Raw genomic sequence first — 10,801 nt, 5'->3', positions numbered from 1 at the left:
CTTTCCTGAAGAGCTGGCGTGAGTCTCTTCTTTCTACAACAGTTCAATGGCGACCCAGATGGGACTTCATTGCGAGGCGATGTTTCGCTGAGGGCAGCCCGACCCCTTGGACCCAACAAGAGGCCACTTCTGAAACATTCTCCAGGCACCACGGGGGAAAGCACCTCCGGGAGACAGCAGTGACACCTCTGCGGGGCCGACGGTTCTGACGGCTAGTCCAAGTTCCCTTAAGGAAAGGAAAAGAGGTCTGAACGCAAATCCTGGCCAGGACAGGGAGTGGATGAAGTGTGAAGATGCCTCAGGCGAGTATGTGTTAAAGGGGAAAGGTACCTACGCATGCCCAAGATGGCAGACGTGCTCGGCTGAGCTCCGCGAGGAGCTTCGGCAATTTTGCGACCCTTGGGAGCCCCACAGGAATGTTATTCTCTCTCTTCCGGGGGTTTGGGTTGGGGTCGAGGAAAAGCTTCTGGTGGCTATCTTTGGAGCGGCTGTGCTGTCTGTTGTTGGCTCTGTGAGCCCGGACTTTCGGAGGACCCTCGGCTGTGTCCGGAGGAGTCTGGGAGGGCCGTGTGGGCCCGGAAGAATTCAGCTGAGCCCCGTGCTGTGCGGTGCCGACCAGCTGATTGTCGGGGCTGCGGGAGCTCAGCGAAGCCCGATGGAGTCCTCCGGAGGCTCCGGAAGAACCCGGAAGAACCCGGCAGAGCCCTGCTTTGTGCGGCGCCGACCGGCTGGTTGTCGGTGCCGCGGGAGCCCAGCGAAGTCTGGAGGAGTTTGGTGGAGGTCCTGGAAGAACTTGGGAGACCCGCGCCCCACCAACCAGCTGATCGTGGTTGCTGCTATTGCGGGGGTCTGGTGGAGCCTTGCGGAGCCCGGGACAACTCGACGGAGCTTGGCGGCTCTTAGGAGAGCCTTCTAGCTGCTTGAGGAGCCGGATGCTGGTCGATTTATGATCGGTATTATGAATCACGGCTTGGAGCAGCGTCAGCGTTGAAGTGCTGGAGTGGTGGAGATGGTCCTGGTTGGCATCTGAGACGGCCGGCAGTGAGGGGAGTTGGAGTGCCGCGGCCGCTTTGGTATAACGACCATGGCCGGGTGGTGGAGTGTGGACGCTTATGCCTTGGACATTTGGAGGCATAAATTAGTTTTTGTACCGTCAGAAATCAACTGGACCATGTTTTTTGGCCCTGCTGAAGTACTATGGGGCCCTGGTTTCCTCCTCTATCGGCCTGACTATCATCTGGTCCTTTCCATGACGCGAAAAGGAACTTGGAACCGGAGCTTCTCTTACCATTTTGTGACTCTATGGGTTTCTTAGCCCTAATTTATCTCGCTGACTCTTTTGCCCTATCGCCCCCCCTTTCCTCTCCCCTAGGGTTTTGGAAGGTCCCAGGTGTAAAACCACTGTGGGAGAGTGGTTAAGAGTTTCCAGCTGCTACTGTCCTAGAGGTGAGAGCTCTAGGCAGTATCTCCTTCCCCGGTTGTATAGTTACCCCAGCACGGTTTTGTTCACCCTCAGGGGTGCCCCCCCATCCTGGGTGCGACCCGCCTTATTTTCTACTCTGCCTCTTGATGAAGGGCCCGATTGCTGGGACCCTGAGAGATGGCTGGGCAGGAACAGGGGCCTCAGGTATAAATTTAATAAGAGGCCCCTGGTTACTTTTTTAGCCAAATTTTTTGTGGGGTTAGGGAGGGGGGAGGGTCATGGTTGGTTGGAAATGGGGGGTAATCCACCAACTGTTGTTCAGGCCAGGTCCAGGATAGATCGCGTAGGGGAGGAGCCGGGGTTAGCTGCCTCCGGAGCTCTGGAGCGGGTCGTGGGATTACCTATTCCCACGACGGTAGGGAATGGCAGCAGGTGTAAGAACAGAGGGCCGTATCGACATCCGGGAGGGCATCTCCACTACTTACAAGCGGTGAGGTGCTCCGACCCTCTGTTTTCGGCCCGAGGTTCCGGGAGCGGGGATGTGCTGAGCTCCGGCTGGTGTACTTGAATGCCAGGTCCGTTGTTAATAAGGCTCTTCTCATCCGGGATCTGGTTGAGGGTGAGCACACGGACCTGGCTTGCATCACGGAGACTTGGTTGGGCCCACAGGGTGGTATCCCCCTGGTTGATCTTTGCCCACCAGGTTTCCGGGTGCTGCACCAGCCTCGGGCTCAGGGTAGGGGCGGGGGACTGGCGGTAGTTATGAGGGAGACCTTGTGTCCGCAGGAGGCCACCGTTCTTCAGATAGTCAGGTGTGAGTCTCTCCTCCTGAGATGTGGCCCTAGGGCGCAGTTGGGCTTGCTGCTGGTGTACCTTTCGCCTAGTCGCGCAGCAGTAGCCCTGCCTGAGCTTCTCGATATTCTCTCGAGGCTGGTGATTGAGTTTCCCAAACTCATGGTTTTGGGAGACTTCAATCTACCATCCCTGGGAGGATCTTCTGAGTTAGCTCGGGAGTTCATGGCTTCCATGACGGCCATGGACCTGACGCAAGTAATTCATGGACCGACTCATGTTGGAGGCCACACCCTTGATTTGGTTTTTCTATCCAGACGGTGGTTAGATGATCTTGGTGGGGGCTCCCCAATTGCTATGCCCCTGTCATGGACCAATCATTATCTCCTGCGGCTGGTCTTCCACTATGCCGCTCCTCGCCGTGGGTGTGTTGAACCAATTAGATGGTTCCGCCCCAGGCGCTTAATGGACCCTGAGAGGTTCCAGGCAGCGCTGGGGTCCCCACCTGCCTCCTCTGCTCACAGCTCGGCAGATGCCTTAGTGGAAGCCTGGGAAAGGACGGCCATGGAGGCACTTGACCGAGTTGTACCCTTGCGGCCCCTGACCCGGCGCAGATCCCAGGGGGCTCCATGGTTCTCCGCGGAGCTCCGGGAGATGAAGCGTCGGAGACGGGGGCTAGAGAGCTGTTGGAGATCCAGCCGATCTGAATCCGACCGATTGCGACTAAGAACCTACATTAGGTCTTATCTCGCGGCGATAAGGGTGGCAAGGTCCAATCACTTCACTACCCTTCTCACGTCCGCAGATAATCGCCCAGCCGCCCTGTTTAGGGTGACCCGCTCCCTCCTTAATCAGGAGGTGAGTGAGGAACCCTTACAGGGACATGCCGAGGAGTTCAGTCAACATCTGTTGGACAAAATCGCTCAGATTCGGACAGGTTTGGACTCCGACTGGGCAGAGTCTGACGATCAGGACACGGGTGGTCTTGTCAATGTTATCTGGGAGGAGTTCGATCCTGTGACTCCAGAGGAAGTGGACAGGATTATGGGGAGGCTGAGCTCCACCACATGTTTATTGGACCCGTGCCATTCCTGGCTGGTTTATGCAGCCCGGGAGGGGACACAAGGCTGGTTCCAGGCGGTTATATCTGCATCTTTGAGTGAGGGTAGTTTCCCCACCGCCTTGAAGGAGGCGGTGGTGAGACCTCTCCTCAAGAAGCTTGCCTTGGACCCAGCTGTGTTAAATAACTTTCGTCCGGTCTCCAACCTTCGCTTTCTTGCGAAGGTTGTTGAGAGCGTGGTGGCGCATCAGCTCCCTCTGGTTCTGGATGAAGCGGATTATCTAGACCCGTACCAATCGGGTTTCAGGTCCGGGTACAGCACGGAGACGGCATTGGTCACTCTGGTGAATGATCTCTGGAGGGCTCGGGACAGGGGATATTCCTCTGTCCTAGTCCTATTAGACCTCTCAGCGGCTTTCGATACCATCGACCATGGTATCTTGCTGCGGCGTCTCAGGGGATTGGGAGTGGGAGGCACGGTTTTTCAGTGGTTCTCCTCCTATCTCCTGGGACGTTTGCAGTCGGTGTTGGCAGGGGGGCAGAGGTCGACCTCAAGGCCTCTCGCTTGTGGAGTCCCTCAGGGGTCGGTCCTCTCGCCTCTCCTGTTCAACATCTACATGAAACCGCTGGGTGAGATCATTCGTGGTTTTGAAGTTGGGTATCATCAGCATACTTTTTATTTCGACCCCAAACCACCCCAGTGATGCCCTCGACGTGATGTCCCGCTGCCTGGAGGCAGTTCGGGTCTGGATGGGGAGGAACAGGCTTTGACTCAACCCTGATAAGACTGAGTGGCTGTGCGTACCAGCTTCTCGGGATATTCAGGATATCCCATCTCTTTCTATGGGGGGGTGAGTTATTAAAATAATAACATAAATAAATAAATAAATAATTTTATTTGTATACCGCCCTTCTCCCGAAGGACTCAGGGCGGTGAACAGGGCAAACATATAAAAATACAAAATACAAATATTAAAAAGGAATTAAACAAGATGCCCAAGTTAACAATAGATTAAAATACATTTAAAACAACAATAAAATCCAAACCCATCCCCCATCAGGCCAAGCCGGCTTGTTCAAACAAATAAGTCTTCAGATTGCGCCAGAAGGAGCGAAGGTCGGGCGCCATCCAGGGCTCAACCGGCAAACGGTTCCACAATTCCGGCGCGCCCACAGAGAAGGACCTCCCCCTGGGGGCCACCAGGCAACATTCTCTGACCGGTGGCACCCTGAGGAGGCCCTCTCTGTGGGAACGCACAGGGCGGAGGGAAGTTGACGCCGGCAGCAGGTGATCCCTAAGGTACTCCAGACCCATACCCCCCGTAGATAGGGCTCGCAACTTGGGAGTCCTCCTACTCACAGCTTTCTTTAGAAGACCATATAGTAACTGTGACTAGGGGGGCCTTCGCCCAGGTTCGCCTGGTGCGCCAGTTGCGGCCCTATCTAGACCGGGATGCCTTGCGTACGGTCACTCATGCGCTCGTGACCTCTCGTTTGGACTACTGCAACGCTCTCTACATGGGGCTGCCCTTGAGGACCACTCGGAGGCTCCAACTGGTACAGAATGCAGCCGCGAGAGTTGTGTTGGGAGTTTCCCGATACTCCCATGTTACACCTCTGCTCCGCGAGCTGCATTGGCTTCCAGTTGTCTTCCGGGTGAGATTCAAGGTGCTGGTAATGTCCTACAAAGCCCTACATGGCATGGGTCCGGAATACCTTAGGGAGCACCTGCGGCCGGCATCAACTTACCTCCGCCCAGTACGCTCCCACAGAGAGGGCCTCCTCAGGGTGCCACCGGTCAAAGAATGCCGACTGGTGGCCCCCAGGGGGAGGGCGTTCTCTGTGGGCGCGCTGGATTTATGGAACCATCTTCTGGTTGAGCTCCGGATGGCGCCCAACCTCCGCTCCTTCCGGCGCGATCTAAAGACTTATTTGTTCGAACAAGCTGGCCTGGCCTGATGGGATGGGGTTGGGTTTTATTACTGTTTAATGTATTTTAACCTATTGTTATAGTTTTTGGGCACTTTGTTTAATCACTTTTAATTTTTGTATTTTTGTCTTTTAACATGTATTGCCCTGTTCACCGCCCTGAGTCCTTCGGGAGAAGGGCGGTATACAAATAAAATTATTATTATTATTATTATTATTATTATTATTATTATTATTATTATTATTATTATTATTATTATTATTATTATTATTATCTCACTTGAAGATAGAAGAGGGGGACTGATCACCCTCCTGAACTTGGGACTAGTCCGTGTGTTAGGTTGTGTATAAGTTAAAGTTGTAAAGTACCTATCTCACCTGAAGATAGAAGAGGGGGCCTGATCACTCTCCTGGACTTGGGACGGCGATTCCTAAAGTAGTCCGTGTTAGGTTGTGTATGTGTGGGAGGTTAAGCCATTGCAGTTCCTATTGGTGACCGTTGGAACGTCCGGCACCGTAGGTCAGTGGCAGTGTTCTTAGAATGGGGGGAGAAGCAGTGTTCACAGCACACCGCTGGAATGCATGTTGAAAGGTTTTGATAATTACTTTAATCATACGCAGTATAAAGTCCCCTATCCTAGGGTGACGAAAGAGAGACTGAGGTTTTTATGTGAAAAGCAGTGGACACATATGGGAGTTGGGTACCCGCCAGAGGGTACATTCAAAAATAAGCTCATCAATGACCTTCAGGCCATGATAGTAGCAAATGAGGAGAAGTACCCCAATCAATATCAGTATATAGATCAATGGTGGAATGCAGTAGAAGAAAATTTCAACTTTCAGAGCTGCTGGGAAGTGCTACATGCTATAGGTTTTGGAAGGGCTGCACCAAAAAAGGAGCTAGAGCCCTGATTGGTTTGCATTGTATTTGAACTGCATTTGGGGCCCTGATTGGATCTCCAACGCTTTTCAGCAGAATTTCAACTTTCAGAGCTGCTGGGAAGTGCTACATGCTGTAAGTTTTGGAAGGGCTGCACCAAAAAAGTAGCGGCCTGGCACGCAAATTATATAACTAAATATCAAAAACAGCAGCGGTACATTCAGGGCAAGTGCATCTGAGATTCGTTGTAATTCAGCATGTCTGGCTTAGTTCAGTGCAACACTTGTTTTGCAGCTGTCTTTCGCAGTACCCTTTTCAAACTTGGAAACTGTCCTATCTGTAAACAAATCACTCGTCTACAAGGACAGATTATTTATCTAGGGCAGACATGTCAAACACAAGGCCCGGGGGCCAGATCCGGCCCGCGAAGTGGTTTCATGTGGCCCGCGAAGCCATCCTGGAAACAGTGAGGGAACGGCCCCCACTGCCTTGGCCCTGGCCCAGAGACCCTCCTTCTCCCAGAGACCCTCAGATCTGTCCCACTCCTGCCCAGGCCCCCATAGGCACCCTTGATGAGAACGATGTAGAGCTGGCCATGCCCACCCAGTAGGTCACACCCACTCTAGCCACGCCCACCCAGTAGGCCACGCCCACCCAGGCCATACCCACCCGGCCCCCTGAGGGCAACCGCAATGCTGATGCGGCCCTCCATGAAATTGAGTTTGACACCCCTGATCTAGGGTCTGTAATCTGTGCTCTTCAGGCAGAAATTAGGTGTCCAGTTCAGCCCTTCTACCCTATTGAGCCTCCGTGCTATCAGCCCCCTCTACCACAAAGATCCTGCAGGAGAAGGGCAGTGTGGAAAACCGTGGGATCTGGCAGGGTGAGATCTGTGAACCATAAACACAAAGCTTTCGCTGTGTCCCTGCACAACAGATACAGTGCCCTTTCTGACCTTAATAGGGACATTAAGGAGACAGGTAAAGGTATCTGTGATAATAACTCAAATAAGCAGGGGATCGTGGTCCAAGATGAAAAACTTGTTTTCGACAGGGAGAAGTGTGAATCTGGTATTACACACCAGTCATGCAAGAACAGAAAGGCATCCAAAAAGAGAAGCCACCTTCTGGTTGGTGATTCAATTATAAGGGATGTAAATTTAGGAAAGGACACAGAGGTTTTGAAAGAGGTCAGGTGTCTTCCAGGAGCTACTGCCAGTAGGGACAAGAAGCGTATTTCTAAAATAATCAAGAATGCAGGCAAAGACTGTGATGTGGAGGCTATTGTACATCTTGGCACTAATGAACTGTCCCAAAAAGATGTACTCTCTGTGCAGTATGATTTCCAGAGCTTGGGGCAGGAACTTAGCAGAATAGGCTGTAAGCTTACTTTTTCAGAGGTTTTACCAGTGTATAAGGAGCAAAATGGAAAAGGCCAGCGTATAGCAGAATTTAATATGTGGCTAAAGGAGTGGTATAAAGGAGAAGGCTTTGGTTATATTAGTCACTATGTCTGTAGCTGGTCCAATGAAAAAATGTATAAAACAGATGGTCTGCATCCATCCAAGAAAGGGACTGAGTTACTTGGCAATAAAATCACAGCTTTTTTGGAGGAAAATTTAAACTAAATAATGGGGATAGTGAGTTAATTGATACAGAACATCATTGTCCCCGGCAATCTAAGAAAATAGAGGAATCCAGGCACCACACAAGTTATGCAGCAAGTAAACACAGGGTCAGTCATAAAGGACTCAAATGTCTATACACTAATGCACACAGTATGAACAGTAAGCAGGGTGAACTAGAAATTCAGGTAAATGAGGGCGGATATGATATTGTTGCCATTACAGAAACATGGTGAGACGAAACCTACAAATGGAACACACAGCTAGAGGGATTTAAACTATTTAAAAGAAACAGACTAAACAAAAGAGGAGGTGGAGTTGCTCTCTATATAAGAAATAACTTTATCTCTACAGAAATAGAGCACAACAATGACAAAAACTGTAAACTTGAATGCATTTGGGTCAATATAAAAGGGGGGAAAAATGACATTGCCATAGGTGTATACTATAGGCTGCCCAACGAAGCAGAGGAAATAGATGAACTTTTTGCTACTCAGCTAACTAAGGTATGTAAGAAGCACATCACAATAGTAATGGGGGACTTTAATTACCCTGATATCAACTGGGAGACAAACTCTGCACCAAGTGGAAGATCAAACAGATTCCTGTCAAACCTAGCAGACAATTTTCTCTCCCAAAAAGTAGAGAAGGGAACTAAGGGATTAGCCATATTGGATTTAATTCTCACAAACAGAGATGAAATGATAGAAGGTGTCGAAGCCACAGGAACCTTGGGGGGAAGTGATCATGCAATATTGGAATTCAACATTCTGGAGGTACAAGCAATAGAACACAGCCAAACTAGAGTCTTGGACTTTAAAAGAGCTAATTTCAATAAACTTAGAGAGACCATGGGAAGAATTCCATGGATGAGAATCCTAAAGGGGAAAACAACTCAAGAAGCTTGGGAAATTTTGAAAAGTGAGATAATAAAGGCTCAGTCTAGTACAACAACAAAGAAGAAAAATAACAGCTCTCAAAAGAAACCAGCATGGCTGCATAAAGAACTCTCTGATAAATTGAAAGATAAAAAGGACAAGTATAAGAATTGGAAAGAGGGGCACATAACTAAGTCAGAATATCAGCAAATAGCCCGTGCCTGCAAAGATGAAGTGAGGAAAGCTAAGGCTCAAAATGAACTAAGGCTTGCGACCAAAGTCAAAAATAACAAAAAATGCTTCTTTCTTTCTTTCTTTTTTTTGCCCAAGATGGCGGCGACCACGGGCGGCGTTCGCTGAGCTCTGCGGTGAGCCGACACAATGGGGGACTGGAAGGCTCACGAAAGCCCAGCCGAGGGGCATATTCGGAGGGGGGGTGTAGGAACAACAGGCTAGCACCGTTTCGCGGTGTGGAGCCTTTCCCCCCCCAGAGAAGTAGCAGCGGCAGTGGCCGGGCGGCCTGTAACCTGCCGCCGATCAGCTGGTGCTCTGGATCAGCTGTCGGCTGCTGTGCTGGCTAGAATTGATCACTTGCTTCCATTTACCTCGGGCGCTGGGGAGCTTCGTCAGACTGAAATGACTTCGGCAGCCTAGGATCCTGCTGCGGACCCCTGGATGGATCATCAGGCGCCTGAACTCAATTGGAGGGCGCCGTTTGCAGCTGCGTGGATCTCTCTACTCCTGACTGTTACTCCTGGCCTTTCTACTTATAAAATGGCTGCGGATTCCCGTTTCGGCGTGGAGGCTATGGGGGAGACTTTGCTGTCTCCTTCTTTTTCTCAGAGGACGATGGAGATTTGGCTGCTTGAATCTGAGCACTTGACATTTATGACTGAGTTCCCTGCTGCCCTAGGAATGGATTTAGCGTGTTTGGATGGTCTTTGCTTGTTACTTTCCAAGATGGATTGGAGGCTGGAACAGGATTTGGGACATTTTTTCTCCTGTTCCCGTGACCTCCCTATGATGTTCCGGAAGGAGTCTAGGACAGGCCGTGGTGAGAGGGCGGCCCTGGACTGGCTATTAATCCCCTGCTGGTGTGAGAGACTAGCAGGGGGGATTTCTGCTCCCCCAGCAATGCTGCCCTTATCCATCCCAGGCTGGATCTCATGGCTAGGTGAGAGGACAGTCATGGGCTCTTGCCTGGACCGGCTCAGGTGAGAGCAGAGCCGGATTGGCGGATTGCTGGATGAAGACATGTTCCGGATTTAATGTTTTTACATCTTAACTAACATCTTATCATCTTAATAACATCTGACCCCATTTGTGAACAATGGCTCATATGGACAGTTCTATCTCATGGCTCAAGTACAATACTCTAGATCGGACTTGTACGCCCTCAGGGGGGTTTCTCCCTCCTGGATACGACCAGCCTCCCTTTCTAACATTCCCCTTGATGACGGGCCCAATTACTGGGACCCCGAGAGGTGGCTGGGCTTAACTAGGGGCCTCTGGTGGAGACGCATTAAGAGGCCCCTGATATATTTTTAGCTAGGTATTTTAAAGGGTTAGGGATGGGGAGGGACAGTAGGGTGGGGAGGGACTTTTTAAATTGGTACCCAGTCTGGGCCTATGAAGGGTTCCGGCGAGATAGGGTTGGGGGCGGAGACTGCTGGTTCTGTGTGAGCTGGGGTGGGGCTGCAAATCCCCACGACAATAGGGAATGATAGGGCTCGCAACTTGGGCGTCCTCCTGGATTCGCAGCTCACTTTTGAAGACCATATAGGAGCTGTGACCAGGGGGGCTTTTGCCCAGGTTCGCCTGGTGCGCCAGTTGCGACCCTATCTGGACCGAGATGCCCTACGCACAGTCACTCATGCGCTCGTGACCTCCCGTTTAGACTGCTGCAACGCTCTCTACATGGGGCTGCCCTTGAGGACCACCCGGAGGCTTCAACTGGTGCAGAATGCGGCCGCGCGAGTCATGATGGGGGTCTCCCGATACTCCCATGTAACACCTCTACTCCGCGAGCTGCATTGGCTTCCAGTTGCCCTTCAGGTGAGATTCAAGGTGCTGGTGATGACCTATAAAGCCCTAAATGGCGAGGGTCTGGGATAGTTGAGGGAACACCTGCTGCCAGCATCAAGTTCCCTTCGTCCAGTGCGCTCCCACAGGGAGGGTCTCCTCAGGGTGCCGCCGGTTAAAGACAGCCGGCAGG

This window comes from Vipera ursinii, assembly GCF_947247035.1.
Source record: "Vipera ursinii genome assembly, chromosome: W".
Classification (NCBI taxonomy): domain Eukaryota; kingdom Metazoa; phylum Chordata; class Lepidosauria; order Squamata; family Viperidae; genus Vipera; species Vipera ursinii.
This window is presented reverse-complemented; position numbering follows the sequence as displayed.